General features: G+C 43.2%; 1 protein-coding gene across 34 annotated transcripts in view; it reads left to right on the top strand.

Annotated features, from left to right (window-relative positions):
• LOC123757622 (CLIP-associating protein 1) overlaps nt 1-1,672 on the top strand; it is a 714,204-nt gene extending 712,532 nt beyond the window's left edge. For all 34 annotated transcript variants that reach the window (XM_069326976.1, XM_069326979.1, XM_069326971.1 and 31 more), the window contains one exon: nt 1-1,672. This exon is cut by the window's left edge and continues 1,572 nt beyond it. The gene's annotated coding sequence lies outside the window, so the exon portion shown is untranslated.
• Nucleotides 1,673-10,277: the final 8,605 nt, after the last annotated feature.

Raw genomic sequence — 10,277 nt, 5'->3', positions numbered from 1 at the left:
TTGTTCCTCCAAGGCACAAATTCATTCACAATAGGGGATTTGAGCTAAACCGAGCACTACACTGAATATTTACTCTATACTACAAGCATGAGCTATAACTAACCTATATTCCGTTTGGTATGTTGATAAAGACTAAAACACACAATGAACATGAGTTTGAAATTGGATGACTACAAATTATTTTGTAAAGGTATTAATCATAGATGTGAGGTAATATATTATTTTTCATACCAGGCTACTGATGCCCCACTATTCTATAAATCTTCAACAAAGTTTAAATTTGTACCCATTTTGGTACCTACTCAAAGTGAATTGAATAGGTTCTCAAGTACCTATTTTTTTGTAACATTGACTTATACTCTTTTTGTACAGTATTCTAATTTTACTTGAGCTAAAACGTTTGCTACTTTCACAGACTAAATGTGGTTTTTAACTGTTTAGTTGTAAATTAAAGGTTATAGGAATGATAGTTGGAATAGCTTGCTATTGCCAAAATGTTTTGGGGCAGCCAAGCTGTTTCCTCCTCCTCCATATAGCAGAGCATGTTACTTTGACAGGAAAGGCTGTTTTAGCCTTGGTATTGTATTAAGGTTTGGTATATATTGTCTATTTTGCCCATTTAAAGCCAGGGTAATTAGTTCAAATTAAAGCTTTGAAATAAGAAAAAAATATAACTTTTTGTTTGAGTGCTGCTCCTCTTATATTGTGCATAATTTTTTGTGTTATTTATTGAAACAAAGCTTTAATTGAGGCCTTCCATCTGTGGCTCAGGACTGCTGGTTTAGTCCTATTTTTCATTCATATTAAAGCTGTATATAAGGATTTATGTGCCAATGAGTTCTCTTTTTCTATAATTGTGATACTGTAGCTATTTTTGTTGGAGTGTGATGTGTAAAGTTGTCAGAAAGCACCAAGTAATCCAAAAGTCATAAACCTGTCTTTCATTGGTTGCATAAATGGTAGTTTATGCATTAACATGATTAGTGAGAAAATGTATGACTTGAAGATATAGTAATTATATTGACAGATCATTTTGGAAAAAAAAGCTTTTTTTACTAATATTGGCATACTAATGTTATATTGCAATGTACTGCCAGATTTATTGCAACCAATAGTTTATACTGACCTCTAAAATGAAATCATGCATAAGGCTTACTAATTTAATACAGCAACAATAGACAACCAATTTTTAAGGTGTGGCTATTAAAAAGGCATTAAATTTTTTGGTCAGTAACTAAGATTTGAGATGGTTATCATTGATGATATTAAAAATTTACCTTATAATGCAGTTTCTCTTAATTAAATCCTATATTTATAAACACAGTAACTCATGTGTCTAAAACTAATTTACCCATTTTTAAGTTCAACCTTCCTTTAGGTTTTTGTATGTACAAATATTTCATTTAGTTAGTGTCTAATGTCTCAAAATATCTGCATGGTAAGGTACATAATTTTCATCATCACATGTAAGAAAGTGCTTTGTTGAAAAACACACAACAAATATCGGTTGATTTTAAATGTGTATTGCAGGAAGTGTGAGCTTAATGAAAACAAGTAAGTTTGAAAATTGTGGCTGGTGTCATGCTAAGTTAGTAGTATAGGTGTGAGGGATGCTGGCTGCCCCAAGTGACTCCTTTGCACATTCATTATCCTAATAAATCTCATTATAGTAGATTAGTTTACTTTAACCTTTGTAGTCATGTAATGTATACTGCAAATTTGACCAAACATTCTTCTATGGTGAAACTTGTGAACTTAAAACAGATATACATTTTTAGAAACAACTTTACACTTCTTAACACTTTGGCGTACCCCACGCGCCACCCCTCAACTGTGCGATATGGGACCCAGGGTGTCACGGGAGCGCGCGTAAATTCTGAAAAGTGTATACTCTCTTCAACTTTGTCACCTTAATTCTCGTCCTACGAGATTAAATTTGGTATCATTGTGTTCGCAATAGAATTCTCTACAGCACTAAATGCATATAAACTCCGAAAGCCCGGCTAATTACCCGCAGCAAACAGAGAAAGTGCGAACGAGTTACCCAGGAGCGCGTAAACGCGATAAAATGTTTTCACTATTTTCACTCTGGTCACCTCAATTTTCGTCCTAGGTCTTTCATTTTGGTCTCAATGGGTTCACAATAGAATTCTCTAGAGGAACATTAGCATATAAAATAAAAAACCTGGTCACGCTCCAACCGCGGACGAGTTGAAGACGGGCCACGCGTTAGCCGCCAGTGAGCGCTCGGACGCCTTCCAGCTACACTCCCAATTCCCGCCCTTTTCAAGCCTTTCTTTCGCAATTTTCTTCCTGGAAGGGCCTTGTTCATGATCACTATCCATCGTGGAGTAAGCGTAGATAGTTTCTAAAGCTGCAGTAAGAAATATAGCCGAAATGTTCACACGTTTGAGATGCGAGGGGAGGCGACATTGGTCACAACAGTGGAGCGAAAACAATGGGCCCACGGCGTGTGCCAAGCCGCCTGAGGGCCAAGAGGCTCAACAAAGAAAATGGGAAGACATCAGCGCACAATTTAAAACCAGTCCCCAAAAAATCGGAAAAACCTGATTTTTGGCGATTATTTAAAGTGGATGACGCAATGCTGCGTCATCCCCGGTATTACCGACAGTAAATAGATGACGCAATGCTGCGTCATGCCCGGGCGAAAGTGTTAACTAGTTTGCATATTGCACAGTTAAAATTCCAATAAGAGTAATTCTGCTCGCTGACCTGTTTAGCAAATTGTGTTCAACTTGGTTGTGTTAATACTTTGCCTTAAAAGGTTTTAGGTAACTTAATTGACTAATATCCACTAAAAAGGCTGATTACCTCTGATTACAAAATGCATAAATAATATTTTAAAATAAATTTTAATATGTTCATAAATTCCTGCATAACATGTTTGAAAATAGCAAGACATAGGTTAACATTTAGGAGGTAGGGTATGCTACATGGAGTTCATTAGGTAATATTTAGTATTATCTTAAACTGATTGAGAGAGGGACAGTCTTTGACATGATTGGGAAGGTCATTCCACATTTTGGGTCTCATGATTTGCTTAGTATTTCTAGTTTGGTTAAGTCACACTCTTGGAATATCAGATACAGTAGATATGTTTCTAGTGTGGTGCCCATGGGTTCTGTCTTCTAGGAAGCAAAAAATCTTCTAGGAAGCATTTAAGGTTAGGATTGGCATTACAGTTCAGAGTTTTATATATAGTACTCTTGAGAAGATGTGCAGTGACTTAATATCCAGCATATTCAAAGATTTAAGAAAGGGGGCCCAAGTGCTGACTGGGGTCAGAGTTTGTTATTGTTCTAATAGCAGATTTGTGTTGAGTAATTAGAAGATGCAGATAATTTTGGGTAGTAGAACCCCAAGCACAGATGCTATAATTGAGATAAGGATAGATAAGAGTAATGGAGCGTTACCAGGGCAGGGAGAGGTGCATAATATCTGATTTGAGAAGGAATGCCAACTGTTTCAGAAACTTTCTGTAGGGAACCCTTTCAGCTCTCTGGAGCTATCTTGTTAATGCGCAATTCATTAGACCAGGGTATCCCCCCTCCATGGTGAGAGGGGCTCGCGTACACCTCCCTGGGACCAGTGAGGGTTGCCTGTCCCCACTTTGGGTGTTGTATGTGAAAAAGGGCACTCCCCCTCCTACCCCATAGGTCCTTGAGTCACATGGCAGGTTCTTGATGACCTCCATAACAGTGGCCATTTCCCCATCCTTGTCACCTTTTTCTCTTTTCACCCTCCCATCTCCTTCCCTCGGTGGTAGTTTGCCAGTTTACCCTTCGCCGTCTTGACTCTTTGCACCATACTGGGTTACACCTCAGCTCTAGTGTCTTTTGTTTGACTCCTACCTCAGCCTGTATGTTGAATCCGGTGTCCTGTCTCTCCAGGACCGCCGTGATTGCTACTGTCTTCACTATCTTGCACGGTCCTTACAACACCCTCACTCCCACTTATGTTGTGCCTTGACCTTTACCCCTCCTGTGGTTTCTGTTCCCCTTCACCACCTGCCTCTTTCTGTACGGTTGTCTTGCTTACAAAATGCTCTTTTGTTTCATGTTGCTTACAAAATGTTTCTTTCGTTTTCCCCCTTCCTAAATTTTGTGAAACCTTGACCCACGTGACTATATCTTTTATCCCCCCTACAGTTCTGAAACACTTTTTCCGTGAACACCTTTCTTCACACCTCTACTCCATTTCCGTCTTCACCGTTGGGTCTTAGTTTGCAGACGGTGTAGGCTACTCTGGTGTTTTTGCTGACCTCGCCTGTATGTGTCGCCTGTCTCTGGAGACTAACGTCTTCACGGCAGAACTTTATGCTATTCTGTATACTCTTCGTCAACTGCTTTCTCACTGTCAATCCTCCTTTGATGATGATGTTGACTAGCAGTGTCCTCATGGCTCTGGAGTCCTTTAATCCAGTCCATTCGGTGGTAGTCGAGATTCAACATTGGCTGTTTCTTATCTCCAATAGATTTAAGACTAGAGTTTTGCTGGGTTCCCAGCCATATTGGTGTGTCCTTAAATGAGTGTGTGGACGCTGCTGCTAAGGAAGCTATCTGCACATGTCCCATCTCTCGTAAAGGTATTTCTTATTCTGAAATTTTACCCAGTTATTCATTCCTCCATCCTTGCCGTGTTGACAAGGTTGTTGGTCTTCTGTTATTGGTAACAAACTGCGTGCTCTTAAGATTAGTGTCCCCCCCATGGCCTTCCTCCTACCACTGTAACCGGCGTTGGGAAACGGCTTTGGCGAGGTTATGTATTGGCCATACATGTTTAACTCACGGGCCCTTAATGGAGTGCAGCCCTGCTAATTATTGTCCAAACTGCATTGTCCCTCTTACAGTCATGGATATCTTTACTGAATGCCCTGACTTCCAGGACGAACATGTGTCTTCCTTCCTGACCGTCCCTCACGGTCACTTGACCCTCGATAGATTTCTTGGTGAATTGGATATCTTTGATATCGTTCGCCTTATGCGTTTCTGTTCTCATATTGGCATCCTTAGTGATATTTAGCACCCTATGATTATTCCGCACAATTGTTGGCACTACATAGCCTTCCCGGCTTGGTGCCTTCTTTTGATAATTATTTACTACTTAGACCAGGGCATTAGTCATGAGTTCAGCTTACCAGGGGACCACAAGCCAGAACTTGGTCCCCTCAGAGAGGCACAGGGACCCTCAGGCCCTTGGAACCCTCCCTTCCCCTGTAGTTGAGGATTTTCCTTATTTGCCATCGATTGGGGTTAGGCACCCAGAAAGGTAGGTATAACAAAACAGACAGCACATGACAAGAAAATTGCAACCGAAAACCGAACAGAGAGGCAGAACTTCCTCCAATTCCATTGAAACAAGCAAAAAAGCAAATGTCACACCCCTACCGCCTTGCAGCCCCCACCCTCGGTGGTGCGGGGGGAGCCCCAGACCCTCTACGTCAGAGACTCAGCTATTCCAGTTCGTTGACTAATGCAATCCAGGGCGGTCGTCATCTCTGGCCTTGATTTCATATGCAGTGTTTTGCCTTAGTGCTCCCCCTCCCTTTCCAGCCCGTTGTCATTGGGCTGGAAAGTTAGTTTTGGGTGTGAGAGAGGAAGGAAACGTGAGCACAAGCTCCGCTGCAGACCAAACTTGACTTTGACACACTACCTGAATTTGTTAATGAAGATCCTACCCTGCTGGTCGGTGACCTTAATGTCAGACACCCACACTTTGGTACCAACTGTCATCAGCCCAATGTCAATGGACAGAAACTGTCACTCTATGTCTGGGGAAGTGAAAACCTTGGAGTCCTGGGTGATGAACAGCCAACTCACCTCAGAGGAGGAAGATTAGACTATGCTTTCCTGCTGAATGCACAGGACACGGATGCCAGTACACACATTGTGCACAGTTTATGTAGTGACCACTGGGCACTGATTACCACCGTCGACATGAGCAAGAGAAGGAAAGAGACAAATAAAATAAAAAGGTTATCACTTGGACCAAATATGAGGCTGCACTTCATAAACATGATGAGTGACTGGTTCACGGAATACCAAATCCCGTCATCCCGACATTGATACATTTGTTGATGACCTTGATCACCAAATTGAGAGCTGTCTCAGAGTTCCGCGCCGTACGACTGGGGGAATAACTCTCAGAGGAAGGAAATAAAATGGTATGAGAACGATTACATAAAGATGCTTAACGCAAATGTAAGAGACATGAGTAGAGAGTACCGGAGACATCCCACTGAAAGTAACCAGGAGTTGTTTAAAACTGTGAGTCAAGTAGCCAGGGAAGAGTAGATTGAAGAGCGGGAAAGACAGAGGCTTGAGTTCACTAGCTCTATTGGAAGGGAAACATCAGCAAAAGTGTGGGCAAAAATTCAGATAGCTAAGGGGAAGGGGGGGGGGGGGCAGAGCCCGGCCTGCGGCTCACAAAGACCCCCAGGGTAAGGCTGAAGAACTAATTCACAAGTGGAGTGATGCAGCATCCTCCTCCTCCCTCCCAGCAAAAATCAGCAGAGAACAGCAACTGCGACATGATGACAGATGAATTAGGATAACAAGAGCACTGTCTAGTGATGACGAATATGGGGGAACCGATCACAACCCAGGAAGTAAGAGGCGCTATGAAGAAGGGTAAAAGTACTGCACCTGGTGAAGATGGCATCACCTACGACATACTCAATGTACTGTGTGAAGTGTCTGGGAATCCACTACTCCACCTGTTTAACAAGACATTCCTAAGTGGAGTGTTGCCCACACAATGGAAACACGCAATAATTGTTCCCATACCGAAGCCCAATGAACCTGGCAATTACAGACCTATCAGTCTCGTGTCATGCACTTGCAAGATGCTTGAAAGGATCATTCTAAACCGACTGCTGCACAAAATAGGCAGGTTAAGGGAGGGGGGGGGGGGTCAATGGATTTGTTAAAGGACGGAGCACAGCAAACAGTATAGTTAATTACTTGGCTAATGACACGGCTAGGTACTCTGTATTTGTTGACATCAAAGGAGCCTTCGACAAAGCGCAGGGGATTGCGTTCCTGGACGAGCTTGTATGCATGGGTGTCAAAGGGAGACTCATGAAATGGGTTGAAGACTACCTCACAGGGAGGAAAGCCAAGGTTTGCTTCAATGGAACAGTCTCCAGAACAATGAATATGGAACTCGGGACTCCCCTAAGGCGGAGTCTTAATTCCTACACTATTCTTAAAAGCATACTTAAAAACAGAATTATTCAATGTACATATGAACGCCAATGCAAATATTGACCTCCCAGACAGGACCCGCAAGCCCCTTGTGACCCACAAGGGGTAAGGCCCAAGATATTTTTATAAACATGCCTGACGACGAGTGTTTTGAATATAGTAAAGTCAGGGAACGGATCTTGAGGGCATATGAAATTACACCTGAAGCTCACTGCCAAGCTTATCGCAACCTTAGGCCTACTCACAACCAACCTCTCACTGAATTTGCTAATGACCAAATAAGATTGTTTGAAAAATGGATTTGCTCGGCTAAAGCCGAAACATATGAGGCACTTAAAAATTTAATTTTATCGGAGAACTTTATAGATAATGTGCCAGAGCCTGTAGCACGGTACCTTAGAGGAAGGACAGAGGTAGATTCTAATATTATGGATTTGGCCAAGATGGCAGAGAACTACCAGTTGGCGGGCAAAAGGCCCATTAAAAATAGTTATAGCCCACTGAGTAGCAAAACTTATACCCATAGCCAGTCCAGACCAGCCCATTCTAACCCTATAACTAATGCACCTTCTGTTTCAGACATAACTAACCCTGTTAAATTGTCTAGCCCCACGGCACCTAAGGGTGAACTGAAGGGCAATCCTGTTAGTAATGTCTCTTCTCCCCGACGAGTCTGTGCTCACTGTAAACGTGCTAACCACATTACCAGCCGTTGTTGGGAACTGCACCTGGAAAAAAAGACTCAATGCTCTTGTTGTGACACAGGGCTTGGGGCCTTCTGAAGGGTTAGGGAGTAAGACCTCCAACCCACAGTGGTTGGACCTGCTTACCCCATTCTTGTCGAAGGGGAGACTTTTATTGTCTGAGGGTTCTTCCTGGAAGAACGTGGTGATCTTCCGAGACACCGGTGCCATCCAGACTTTAATTTTAGAGAGTGCCTTGCAAGGTGCCAACACTCGACACTGGAGAGGTAGTACTGGTCGAGGGTGTCACTAGTGATACTCGAGCAGTACCCTTCCGTAAGGTTACCCTGGAATCTGATTTCCACAAGGGTGTTTGTACAGTCGGAGTCACTTCTTACCTACCTTTCCCTAATGTTGATGTAATGTTGGGTAATGATTTAGCAGGGAATAAGGTAGGGGACTCCAGACTGCCTATCATGTTGCCTACCCCTAAGGTTTCCCTGGATCTACCTGCCACAGAGGATAATGTTGTGTACCCTGCGTGCGCAGTGACCAGGTCTATGGGACTTAAATGTAAGGGCAGCCCTGTGGTTGCCAAGGTGGTAAATCCCGAGGACACAAGGAACTTTCCGAGTGGTGAAAGCCAAGTGGACCTTGCAGACACATTCATGGCCCGACTTGATGACGTGGCCGAGGACACTGATGAGAACCTACCATCGCCTCCTACCGAGAGTAGTGAGGAGGTGGAGGAGAGCACTGTTGAGTCTCAGCCAATGACATCTGACCAAGGCCTGGACGCCTCCTTGAGTGATTTACAGAAAGCTGACCCCAGTCTTGCAGAATGTCACGATGTAGCTCTCTCTGGGATCAGCCCAGAGAGGCAGTCGTTGGCAAACTTCGTGACCTCTGACAGTAGTGTCTCGGCAACTTCGCCAAGAACTGGGTTTGTACTCACCTAATTGTGCTTGCGGGGTTGAGCTTTGTCTCTTTGGTCCCGCCTCTCAACTGTCAATCAACTGGTGTACAGGTTCCTGAGCCTACTGGGCTCTATCATATCTACATTTGAAACTGTGTATGGAGTCAGCCTCCACCACATCACTGCCTAATGTATTCCATTTATTAACTACTCTGACACTGAAAAAATTCTTTCTTACGTCTCTGTGGTTCATCTGGGTACTAAGTTTCCACCTGTGTCCCCTTGTTCGTGTTCCACCCGTGCTGAAGAGTTTGTCTTTGTCCACCCTGTCAATTCCCCTGAGAATTTTGTAGGTGGTTATCATGTCTCCCCTTATTCTCCTGTTTTCCAGGGATGTGAGGTTCAGCTCCTTTAGCCTTTCCTCGTAGCTCATTCCTCTCAGTTCCGGGACGAGCCTGGTGGCATACCGCTGAATCTTCTCTTTGTCTTGTGTTTAACTAGGTATGGCGAAGCAACTGAGTCTCTATTTGACTCTTGCAGGATTTCACCTCCCATATGACACTTTGTGTTCAGCCTCCTGCTCCCTTCGCCTAATTTCATTACCTTACACTTTCCTGAGTTGAACTTTAGCAGCCATTTTCTAGACCATTCCTCCAGTTTGTCCAGGTCATTGTAACATCGCTGCTGACAACGTTGTTAATACCTATTAAGTTGTTTATCTTAGCGCCAGCCATCATAAGAAGGTATTGGGTCACCCCATGTGTATGTCGCCTAACTGGCGTCCAACACCGCTCGGCACGCTATCATCGGCGTCCTCGGCGATCTGCTTGACAAATTTGACAACCCTTGGGCGTGTACCTAACTAACATTATATACAGTGATTTACCTATAGTGGCCATAAACAAACAAGCTTATTTTTTGAGACGTCCAACACCGTCTCGGACATGCATGAATAATGAGTACAATGCTTTACCATAATCCTCAAACTAAGATATCCATGTAACATCATGACTAACTAGCTAAATGTCTGCGCAAACTGGAGGCAGGAGGTCCGGCTGCAGGTAGAGGTGGTAGTTGTAGAGTCAACGGACCAGAAGTTGCGCGTAGGAATTCATGATGCTCAGCCACAGTGTTACTTGTTAAGTAGATTATAAACGGTAGATACTAATGTAGGCACAATATATTACATGGCAATACATAGAATAAGCGACATTTCCACTAAAATATGGAGAGCATGAACGTGGCAGGAACACGAGGACCTACATTGTGTATAGAGACACGACAAGATCAATAAACTACGAACAAAGATACCTGAGGTGGAAGGGTCTATATACATTGAACCGAGGGATGCGAAACGATTGTTGCAATCACTCTTAAATCTAGCCATAAAACTATGAATTCTTAGGTGCCAGTCCATCATGAACGTAGTCTTCTTCTGCCATGTACGAACAG

This window comes from Procambarus clarkii, chromosome 19 (genome assembly GCF_040958095.1).
Source record: "Procambarus clarkii isolate CNS0578487 chromosome 19, FALCON_Pclarkii_2.0, whole genome shotgun sequence".
Lineage (NCBI taxonomy): Eukaryota > Metazoa > Arthropoda > Malacostraca > Decapoda > Cambaridae > Procambarus > Procambarus clarkii.
This window is presented reverse-complemented; position numbering and strand designations above follow the sequence as displayed.